Here is an 11,979-nt window from a genome sequence, read left to right on the forward strand (position 1 = left end):
GTTTTGCTCTCCCTGCATCATGAAAATTACATTTTGTCTTTCATATCCCTATGTGTTCATTTATTTTTATTTTTACTGTATACTTTAATGGACATACATTTGTACTGGACTATCCAGTTTAATACTAGACCTGGCTGCCCTAGGTAATGGTTTATTGAAGATCTTTACCATGCTATGTTGTACACTGTACACACTTAAAACATACAGACCAATTCAAATGTAAAAAAAGTTTCAATAGGTGGTAGTAATGATAAATTGACAAACATTGTTAACTCTCTCTGAGAATGGATTTTTTTTTTGTACTGAAAAATATAATGCTGCATAATTACATGTATAATTTACTCACTTTTCTGTGTAAAGTGTATGATTGTTTTAAATTAAAATTCTTATTGAAATTGCACAGGAAAAAAACTATTTAAAGGGACATTCCAGCCCAAATTAGAATCCACATGGATGCATTTAAATAGAAGCATTTTTTGTAATATAAATGTATTAGAAAAAATGCTTCTAATAAAAGCTATAGCTGTTTTAAACGTGTATTTAAAGGGACAACTAAACACAAAAAATTGTTATTGTTTAAAACGATAGATAATGGGGCCTAGTTATCAAGCCGTCAACCTCAAATACGCTGGAATTCCGCAGCGTATTTGTGGCGAGGCTGATTCGCCTTAGTTATCAAAGGCTCGAGACCGGCTAAAGTAGAATTTAGTGACGTAAGCTTCGATCCGCCGGACTCAGTCCGACACAGATCGATTCTTACGTCACTCCAGATGTTCCGCACACAAGTGCGGCACAATCTCAATACTTTTGCTAGTTATCAAATGACTAGCAGGTACGCTCGGCACTTTTACGGCCCAGCGTACCTGGTTTTCAAACCGCCACCCCTGGAGACGGCGGATCCCATAGGAATCAATGGGAGTCTGACCATAGCGAAAGTACAAGTTCGCTGCTGCCCGACATCCCATTCATTCCTATGGGAGCTGTCTGCACCTAACACCCTAACATGTACCCGAGTCTAAACACCGCTAATCTGACCCCCCCTACACCGCCGCAACTAAATAAAGTTATTAACCCCTAAACCGCCGCTCCCGGAGCCCACCGCAAGCTACTCTATACATATTAACCCCTAAACCGCCGCTACCGGAGCCCACCGCAACTATAATAAATGTATTAACCCCTAAACCGCCGCTCCCTGAACCCGTCGCCACCTATAATAAATTTATTAACCCCTAATCTGCCCCCCCTACACCGTCGCCACCTATAATAAATTTATTAACCCCTAATCTGCCCCCCCTACACCGTCGTCACCTATAATAAATTTATTAACCCCTAATCTGCCCCCCCTACACCGTCGTCACCTATAATAAATTTATTAACCCCTATCCTGCCCCCCACTACGCCGCCGCCACTGTAATAAAATTATTAACCCCTAAACCTAAGTCTAACACTAACCCTAACGCCCCCCTAACTTAAATATTAATTAAATAAATCTAAATAATATTTTTATTATTAACTAAATTAATCCTATTTAAAACTAAATACTTACCTTTAAAATAAACCCTAATATAGCTACAATGTAATTAATAATTATATTCTAGCTATTTTAGGATTTATTTTTATTTTACAGGTACCTTTCAATTTATTTTAACTAGGTACAATAGCTATTAAATAGTTATTAACTATTTAATAGCTTACCTAGCTAAAATAAACTGAAATTTACCTGTAAAATAAATCCTAACCTAAGTTACAATTACACCTAACACTACACTATACTTTAATAAATTATTCCTATTTAAAACTAAATACTTACCTGTAAAATAAACTCTAATATAGCTACAATATAAATAATAATTATATTGTAGCTATCTTAGGATTTATATTTATTTTACAGGTAACTTTGTATTTATTTTAGCTAGTTAGAATAGTTATTAAATAGTTATTAACTATTTAATAACTACCTAGCTAAAAGAAATACAAAATTACCTGTAAAATAAATCCTAACCTAAGTTACAATTAAACCTAATACTACACTATCATTAAATTAATTAAATAAACTACCTACAAATAACTACAATTAAATACAATTACATAAACTAACTAAAGTACAAAAAATAAAAAAATCTAAGTTACAAAAAATAAAAAAATAAGTTACAAACATTTTAAAAATATTACAACAATTTTAAGCTACTTACACCTAATCTAAGCCCCCTAATAAAATAACAAACCCCCCCAAAATAAAAAAATGCCCTACCCTATTCTAAATTAAATAAAGTTCAAAGCTCTTTTACCTTACCAGCCCTTAAAAGGGCCATTTGTGGGGGCATGCCCCAAAGAAAACAGCTCTTTTGCCTGTAAAAGAAAAATACAACCCCCCCCAACATTAAAACCCACCACCCACATACCCCTAATCTAATCCAAACCCCCCTTACAAAAACCTAACACTAATCCCCTGAAGATCATCCTACCTTGTCTTCACTCAGCCGAGCAGCGATGGAACCGAAGTGGACATCCGGAGCGGAAGAAGTTAATCCTCCAAGCGGCCCTGAAGAAATCTTCCATCCGATGAAGTCATCATCCAGGCGGTGCTGAAGAAGTCTTTGATCCGGCCGATGTCATCTTCCAAGAGGCGCTGAAGATGTCTTCTATCCGGGCGATGTCATCTTCCAAGCCGGGTCTTGAATCTTCCTCCCGCCGAAGCGGAACCTCCTTCTTCACCGACGGACTACGACGAATGAAGGCTCCTTTAAGGGACGTCATCCAAGATGGCGTCCCCTCAATTCCGATTGGCTGATAGGATTCTATCAGCCAATCGGAATTAAGGTAGGAAAAATCTGATTGGCTGATGGAATCAGCCAATCAGATTGAGCTCGCATTCTATTGGCTGAAGACAAGGTAGGATGATCTTCAGGGGATTAGTGTTAGGTTTTTGTAAGGGGGGTTTGGGTTAGATTAGGGGTATGTGGGTGGTGGGTTTTAATGTTGGGGGGGTTGTATTTTTCTTTTACAGGCAAAAGAGCTGTTTTCTTTGGGGCATGCCCCCACAAATGGCCCTTTTAAGGGCTGGTAAGGTAAAAGAGCTTTGAACTTTATTTAATTTAGAATAGGGTAGGGCATTTTTTTATTTTGGGGGGGTTTGTTATTTTATTAGGGGGCTTAGATTAGGTGTAAGTAGCTTAAAATTGTTGTAATATTTTTAAAATGTTTGTAACTTATTTTTTTATTTTTTGTAACTTAGCTTTTTTTTATTTTTTGTACTTTAGTTAGTTTATGTAATTGTATTTAATTGTAGTTATTTGTAGGTAGTTTATTTAATTAATTTAATGATAGTGTAGTATTAGGTTTAATTGTAACTTAGGTTAGGATTTATTTTACAGGTAATTTTGTATTTCTTTTAGCTAGGTAGTTATTAAATAGTTAATAACTATTTAATAACTATTCTAACTAGCTAAAATAAATACAAAGTTACCTGTAAAATAAATATAAATCCTAAGATAGCTACAATATAATTATTATTTATATTGTAGCTATATTAGGGTTTATTTTATAGGTAAGTATTTAGTTTTAAATAGGAATAATTTATTAAAGTATAGTGTAGTGTTAGGTGTAATTGTAACTTAGGTTAGGATTTATTTTACAGGTAAATTTCAGTTTATTTTAGCTAGGTAAGCTATTAAATAGTTAATAACTATTTAATAGCTATTGTACCTAGTTAAAATAAATTGAAAGTTGCCTGTAAAATAAAAATAAATCCTAAAATAGCTAGAATATAATTATTAATTACATTGTAGCTATATTAGGGTTTATTTTAAAGGTAAGTATTTAGTTTTAAATAGGATTAATTTAGTTAATAATAAAAATATTATTTAGATTTATTTAATTAATATTTAAGTTAGGGGAGCGTTAGGGTTAGTGTTAGACTTAGGTTTAGGGGTTAATAATTTTATTACAGTGGCGGCGGTGTAGTGGGGGGCAGGATAGGGGTTAATAAATTTATTATAGGTGATGATGGTGTAGGGGGGGCAGGATAGGGGTTAATAGGTTTAATATAGGTTGCGGCGGGTTCAGGGAGCGACGGTTTAGGGGTTAAACTATTTATTTAGTTTCGGCGAGGTGCGGGATCAGCAGGATAGGGGTTAATAATTTTATTATAGAGGGCGACGGTATAGGGGGGGCAGGATAGGGGTTACTAGGTATACTGTAGGTGGCAGCTGTGTCCGGGAGCGGCGGTTTAGGGGTTAATACATTTATAAGACTTGCGGCAGGGTCTAGGAGCGGCGGTTTAGGGGTTAATACATTTATAAGACTTGCGGCAGGGTCTAGGAGCGGCGGTTTAGGGGTTAGTAACTTTATTTAGTTGCGGGGGGCTCCGGGGGCGCCGGTATAGGGGGTAGAACAGTGTAGTTTAGTGTGAGTGCTTAGTGACAGGCTAGCAAGAAAGCTGTCAAACAGCTGAAGAGCAGCGAGATCGGATGAGTGATAACTCTCACAGTCCGCTGCTCATCGCCCCGCGGCTTTTTGACAGCTTTATTTGATAACTTAGGCGAACGTATTCAAGGTCCGCGGCGGCGAAGGTAGGCGAGCTTAGGCGGGCGTATTGGGCCGGCGAAGCCAGAAAAGTAGACGGCTTGATAACTACCCCCCAATGCCTTTACTACCCAATCCCCAGCTTTAATTTAATTTAATTGAAAATAGTGGGTTATATATTAATATAGATGAAAAGAGGTATAAATTAAATGGAGTTAAATTAAATTAAAATAAACAAGATAAATCAAAATCTCTGTTGAGACCGACCCTTAGGAATGAGTGTCTCAAGTTTGTGGATCCACCACATTTCTTTCTGTTTTAATAATTTCATTTCTAGGTACCTTAATCTGCTCTAGTATTTGCCACCTCAATTGGCTTTTACCGTGACCATTTTCTAAAAAGTGTTTTGACAGGGGGGGCTTCTAGATTTTTTTCTCCTTATGTTGGAGCGGTGTTGACTTAACCGCTCTCTGACTTTTTGTGTAGTTTCCCCCAAATAAAAAAGGGCATTTGATCAAATATATCGCATAACTACTGTCGCAAGTATAGAACACCTTAATATTAAAATGTCTTCCACTATGTGGATAAAAAAATTGGGGCGCTTAATAATGGAACTGCAACTTGCGCAGCCTAAACAAGGGTAGCTACCATTCCTCTTACTACCTATATAGGATTGTTTGTCTTTATTGCCCGGACCTATATCAGATTTTACTAGGTGGTCTCGTATATTTTTAACTCTTCTGTAGGCCATCAATGGGGGTTCCTTGAATAAATCTATATGTTGGTTACAATCCCTGAGTAGATGCCAGTGTTTCCTTATAACTTTGGTGATAATATTACCATGAGGATTATATTGTGAGACAAAAACTAATATGTCATTATTGTCTTCTTATCTCCCTTTGCAATAACCCTGTTTTTAGCTTAAACTTATAGAAAGCTTTTTAATATGTGAGTTTGTAGATGTTCCTATTCAGACAACTCTCAATAAACAGTGAGAGTGCAATGAATAAGATAATCAATTTATTAAACCTTATATATGATTGAATTGCTATGCCTGTCTCATGCTTAATTTAGTTTTATAAGCTATTCTGCAGTGCTGGTGACTATTCATTTATATTATTGACATAGGGGCATTTGCAGTTAACCCCAGTCACCTGTGCACTGATAACCACAGCAGTGCTGATATCCCAATGAACTGAACTCTAGTATGTTGAAAACTGCAGGGATCGTGCATGCTGAGTTATAACAAAAATGGAAGTGGATAAGGATAAAACCATCATGACAGATGGCAGCAAAATGTTTGCTTACAACGAAATTGATGCAGTCCACATCACGGCACTTACTAAGGGCTCTCGTAATTTCCTAAGAACAGCCCCCTCAACCACCATCGCTAAGGACTATGAGGCACTGACTGTAAAATTAATGAAATGGGACTTGCACGCTACCACCCTAGCAGAGTATTATAGAGTTAAAAGAATCCCGCGGGGGTTAAGGATGAACACTTGTCCAACATTGCTCAAAGAGAATAAGGATTACTGTGATAAATTTCAAGCCATCATTAACAAGTGCTCATATGATCTCATGGTGTGTACAGTCTAATCCCTTCTTAAAGAATTAGAAACACAAACGGAGGTCATGAAAAAACAACAAGCGGATTTACTTACATCGTTAACAACTTTCCAGGAATTGGAGAAAAAAAATCGATGAAAGGATAATGTCCGAACAGAAGGTGATTAAGGAAACGAAAAGAACAACATTCCAAAGGGATGAGGAAGACTTTCGACTTGGAAGAGTTTACAAATGGAGGTACAGTAACTAAGGTTACCAGTTAACACGAAAGTTTCCAACACGAAGAAGAGACAATCAGAGAAGGTTTCAACCTCGCGTGATTAGAACGTCACGTCTGGATCAGATACGTCAGCAGAAGGAGCTACAACTCCCCCTTTAGATTCGAGCAGCAGCGACAGCGATATCGCCGGGGGGCGTAAACACTGAAAGATTGTATCCCAAGAAGAACACGACAGTTACATCCATTCAACAGGGAGAGCCGAGGAAATCGCAACGCAGAACCCACAAGAAATAAATGCATCTGAAAATACGGTGGTAAATATTTCACAATACACCCCTACACCTGCTGAACTATCTATATTGAATAAGGGACTCTCGTTTTGCCCATACCAAGACACTATTTTTTTTTAATTGGCAAAGGATTTGCAAAGATTCTGCAGGAACATTAAGCTAAAAGTTTGGTTTAGTGGGGATCTTAATAACACAAGTGTTTGCACCAAGAAGGTTAATGTATATAATAAAGATGTATTAACACTGCAGAATTTGGGACTTAGGAAAAAAGTACGTTTAACCCTAACCTAACTAACCATAGCATGAACACGTTCATTAATTTAATAGAAAATGAAGTAAAACTTTTGCACAACAAAGTTAAAAAAGGTAGTTGGGTTAAATGTAAAAGTTTAATGAAAACACAAAAAAAAAATTTCTAAGACAGACCATGCTGCATTGAAATCATTAAAAAGTAATGCAAATATAAATCTTAAAGGGGCAGATAAGGATGGGGCTACCATCATTATGGATAAACAATACTATGTCAATGAGATAAAAGGACTCACACACATACAGAAGAATTCAATTTAATCCATTACAAAAGATACAAAAAGTCTGTAGAATGTGGAGTCATATATAAAAAATTGGCTGAATATTTATATGTTGAGAACCCTAGAAACCCCATTTTTTATACTGTCCCCAAGATACACAAATACCCTACTAGACCCCCAGGGAGACCCATTGTTTCCTGTGTGGAATCAATTTACACCAATATTTCCAAGTATTTAGACAAACTATTATAACCTGAGGTAGCCAAAATGGCAAGTTTTTTGAAAGACACAGGTCATTTTTTGACAAAAGCAAAACAATTAGAGTTTCCCTCTAATACTCTAATAGATACCTGCTATTCACCATAGATGTCAAGAGCCTTTACACATCCATTAAGCATGAGACAGGCATAGCAATTGTTAATAAAGTATTCATGGTGAGTGGCAGGTATACTAAAGCACAGTGCCATTTCATAGAGAAATTGTTAAGCTTAATTTTATACTGGATTTTTTTTCTCTTCCAGGAGGAATGGTTTATTCAAGTCAAAGGTACTGCTATGGGTTCCAATGTTGCCCCGTCGTACACCAATATCTATATGAATGAGTTTGAGGAAAGACTAGTTTATGAGAACAAATTGTTTAAAACATATGGCGCAGTCTGGTGGCGCTACATCGATTATGTGTTTGGTGGGGCAGCATTGGAACCCTTGAAAGGTTTGTTCAGGAACTCAACTCTATGGTGAGGGATCTACAATTTACATTGACATACAGCAAGGAGTCTATTACTTTCCTGGATACTAAGGTATCCAAGGCAGTTAATGTATTAAATATAGCTCTCTATTATAAAGAAACAGCTAAAAACACCCTTTTACAATATGATAGTTTTCACCCAAAAAGACTAATTTAGTTTTTGCCTAAGAGTCAGTTATTCAGGGTACAAAGAATAGTCAGTGAAAAAGAAAACAGGGAAATAAGAGATGACTATGAAGTTCATGAAAAGGGGCTACCCATTAAGCTTGATCAATAAAGAAATTAAAAAGATCCAGAACCCCACTCCTAAGGGAGATAAGAAGAACAATAAAGACAGATTAGTTTTTGTCTCACAATACAATCCTCATAGTAATATTATCACCAAAGTTATAAGGAAACACTGGCATCTACTCAGGGATTGTAACCAACATATAGATTTCTTCAAGGAACCCCCATTGATGGCCTACAGGAGGGTTAGAAATATACGAGACCACCTAGTAAAATCTGATATATTTCCGGGCAATAGAGACAAACAATCCTATATAGGTAGTAAGAGGAATGGTAGCTACCCCTGTTTAGGATGCGCGAGTTGCAGGTCTATTATTAAGGGCCCCGATTTTTTTCATCCACATAGTGGAAGACGTTTTAATATTGAGGGGTTCTACACTTGCGACAGTAGTTATGTGATATATTTGATCAAATGCCCTTGCTCCCTTTTATATTTGGGGGAAACTGCACAAAAAGTCAGAGAACGGTTGAGACAACACCGCTCCAACATAAGGAGAAAAAATCTAGAAGCCCCCCTGTCAAAACACTTTTTAGAAAATGGTCACGGTATAAGCCAATTGAGGTGGCAAATAATAGAGCAGATTAAGGTACCTAGAAATGGAATGGATAGGGAAAAAAATATTAAAACAGTAAGAAATGTGGTGGATCCACAAACTTGAGACACTCATTCCTAAGGGTCTCAACAGAGATTTTGATTTTTCTTGTTTCCTTTAAGTTCATTTAACTCCATTTAATTTATACCTCTTTTCATCTATATTAATATATAACCCACTATTTTCAATTAAATTACATGTGACTCCCCTTATGAATGTACCTATGTATTTATCCAGATGTATTTATCCATATGACTTGATTAAAGTTTTGATGAATGTAGAAGAATATTTCTCAGTTAACTTAGAAATTATACACTAAGGAAAAGGTCTATATGAAGTAATAATTTATTAATTGAAACAATAATGTATAATATTACTGCCAATCTGTTATGATTAGTTAGATTGTTTTTATTTGTTACATGCACTTTGCAATACTTTGACAGGTTAATACAATGAAATGACCACTAGGTGGAGCCCAAGGTCCTAGAGTGGACAATTTTGGCGCCAAGAATTGTGTTTAAAAAAACAGTATGATGTGTTTGTACCTTTAGCAGGACTAAGGGGTTAAACCCGAAACTTTGCCTTTTTATGATATTCCAATAAAAGTTTTATAAGCTATTCTGCAGTGCTGGTGACTATTCGTTTATATTATTTTCTATAGCAACAGAAGTGTCTTGTAATTACAAGATGTTTACTGTCACTTTAATTTTATAGCTTGCCTGCACTCAATTGCAGTCAATTACAAGGACAAGTTGGTTGGCATCAAGTGTTCTATTGGAGTGGTTAGGTGAGACGTCAACTGAGGCATATGGGGCAATAATAAAAGTGTTATTACAAAAGTTAGGACTCTGGGCTGGCGAGATTTTTAAAGAATTCTCGCCAGTATATCTATTTCCCTGGTCTAATGATCTAAAAACACTTTTTACCCTGAAAACAGGGTGTCTTGCTAAGGGGCGTATACTGCATTGTCATATGGGGAGCTGATTGGAACAGCCAATAGAATGCGAGCTCAATCCTATTTGCTGATTGGATCAGCCAATAGGATTGAACTCCAATCCTATTGGCTGATTGCATCAGCCAATAGGATTTTTTTCTACCTTAATTCTGATTGGCTGATAGAATTCTATCAGCCAATCGTAATCTAAGGGACGCCATCTTGGATGACGTCACTTAAAGGTACCTTCATTCAGCTTTAGTCGTCGGATGAAGAGGATGCTCCACGTTGGATGTCTTGAAGATGGACCCGCTCCGCGCCGGATGGATGAAGATAGAAGATGCCGTCTGAATGAAGACTTCTGCCCTTCTGGAGGACCACTTCGCCCCGCTTGGATGAAGACTTCTCCCGGCTTCGTTGAGGACTTCGGCCTGGCTTGGATGAAGACTTCTCCCGGTAAGTCGATCTTCAGGGGGTTAGTGTTAGGTTTGTTTAAGGGTGTATTGGGTGGGTTTTATTTTTAGGTTAGGGACTTTGGGCTGCAATAGAGCTAACTGCCCTTTTAAGGGCAATGGCAATGGGGAGCTTAGTTTTTTTTAGATAGTATTTTATTTGGGGGGTTGGTTGTGTGGGTGGTGGGTTTTACTGCTGGGGGGTTGTTTGTATTTTTTTTACAGGTAAAAGAGCTGATTACTTTGGGGCAATGCCCCGCAATAGGCCCTTTTAAGGGCTAATGGTAGTTTAGTTTAGGCTAGGTTTTTTTTTTTTTGGGGGGGTCTTTTTTTATTTTAATAATGCTATTAGATTAGGTGTAATTAGTTTAAATATCTGTAATTTGTTTATTAATTATTATTAATTTAGTGGGGGTTTTTGTACTTTAGCTAATTTAATTTAATTTAGGTAAATGTATTTAATTTAGTTAATTTATTTAATTATAGTGTAGTGTTAGGTGTTATTGTAACTTAGGTTAGGTTTATTTTACAGGTAATTTTGTATTTATTTTAGCTAGGTAGTTATTACATAGTTAATAACTATTTAATATATATTCTACCTAGTTAAAATAAATACAAACTTGCCTGTAAAATAAAAATAAACCCTAAGATAGCTTCAATGTAACTATTAGTTATATTGTAGCTAGCTTAGGGTTTATTTTATAGGTAAGTATTTAGTTTTAAATAGGAATAATTTAGTTAATGATAGGAATATTTATTTAGATTTATTGTAATTATATTTAAGTTAGGGGGTGTTAGGGTTAGGGTTAGACTTAGGTTTAGGGGTTAATAACTTTAATATAGTGGCGGCGATGTTGGGGGCGGCAGATTAGGGGTTAATAAATGTAGGTAGGTTGCGGCGACATTGGGGGCGGCAGATTAGGGGTTAATAAATATAATGTAGGTGTCGGCGATGTTGGGTACAGCAGATTAGGGGTTCATAAGTATAATGTAGGTGGCGGCGGTGTGTTAGGTGTTATTGTAACTTAGGTTAGGTTTTATTTTACAGGTACTTTTGTATTTATTTTAGCTAGGTAGTTATTAAATAGTTAATAACTATTTAATAACTATTCTACCTAGTTAAAATAAATACAAACTTGCCTGTAAAATAAAAATAAACCCTAAGCTAGCTACAATGTAACTATTAGTTATATTGAAGCTAGCTTAAGGTTTATTTTATACGTAAGTATTTAGTTTTAAATAGGAATTATTTAGTTAATGATAGGAATATTTATTTAGGTTTATTTAAATTATATTTAAGTTAGTGGGTGTTAGGTTTAGGTTTAGGGGTTAATAACTTCAATATAGTGGCGGCGACATTGAGGGTGGCAGATTAGGGGTTAATAAATGTAGGTGGGTGGCGGCGATGTTAGGGACGGCAGATTAGGGGTTAATAATATTTAACTAATGTTTGCGAGGCAGGAGTGCGGCGGTAGATTAGGGGTTAAAAAGTGTAGGTAGATTGCGGCAACATTGGGAGCAGCAGATAAGATTAGGGGTTAATAAATATAATGTAGGTGTCGGCGATGTTGGGGGCAGCAGATTAGGGGTTCATAAATATAATGTAGGTGGCGGCGGTGTCCGGAGCGGCAGATTAGGGGTTAAAATTTGTATCATAGTGTTTGCGATGCGGGAGGGCCTTGGTTTAGGGGTTAATAGGTAGTTTATGGGTGTTAGTGTACTTTTTAGCACTTTAGTTATGAGTTTTATGCTACGGCGTTGTACCATAAAACTCATAACTACTGACTTTTAAATGCATTAGGGATCTTGACAGGGTAGGCTATACCGCTCAC

This window comes from Bombina bombina, chromosome 5 (assembly GCF_027579735.1).
Source record: "Bombina bombina isolate aBomBom1 chromosome 5, aBomBom1.pri, whole genome shotgun sequence".
NCBI classification, from domain to species: domain Eukaryota; kingdom Metazoa; phylum Chordata; class Amphibia; order Anura; family Bombinatoridae; genus Bombina; species Bombina bombina.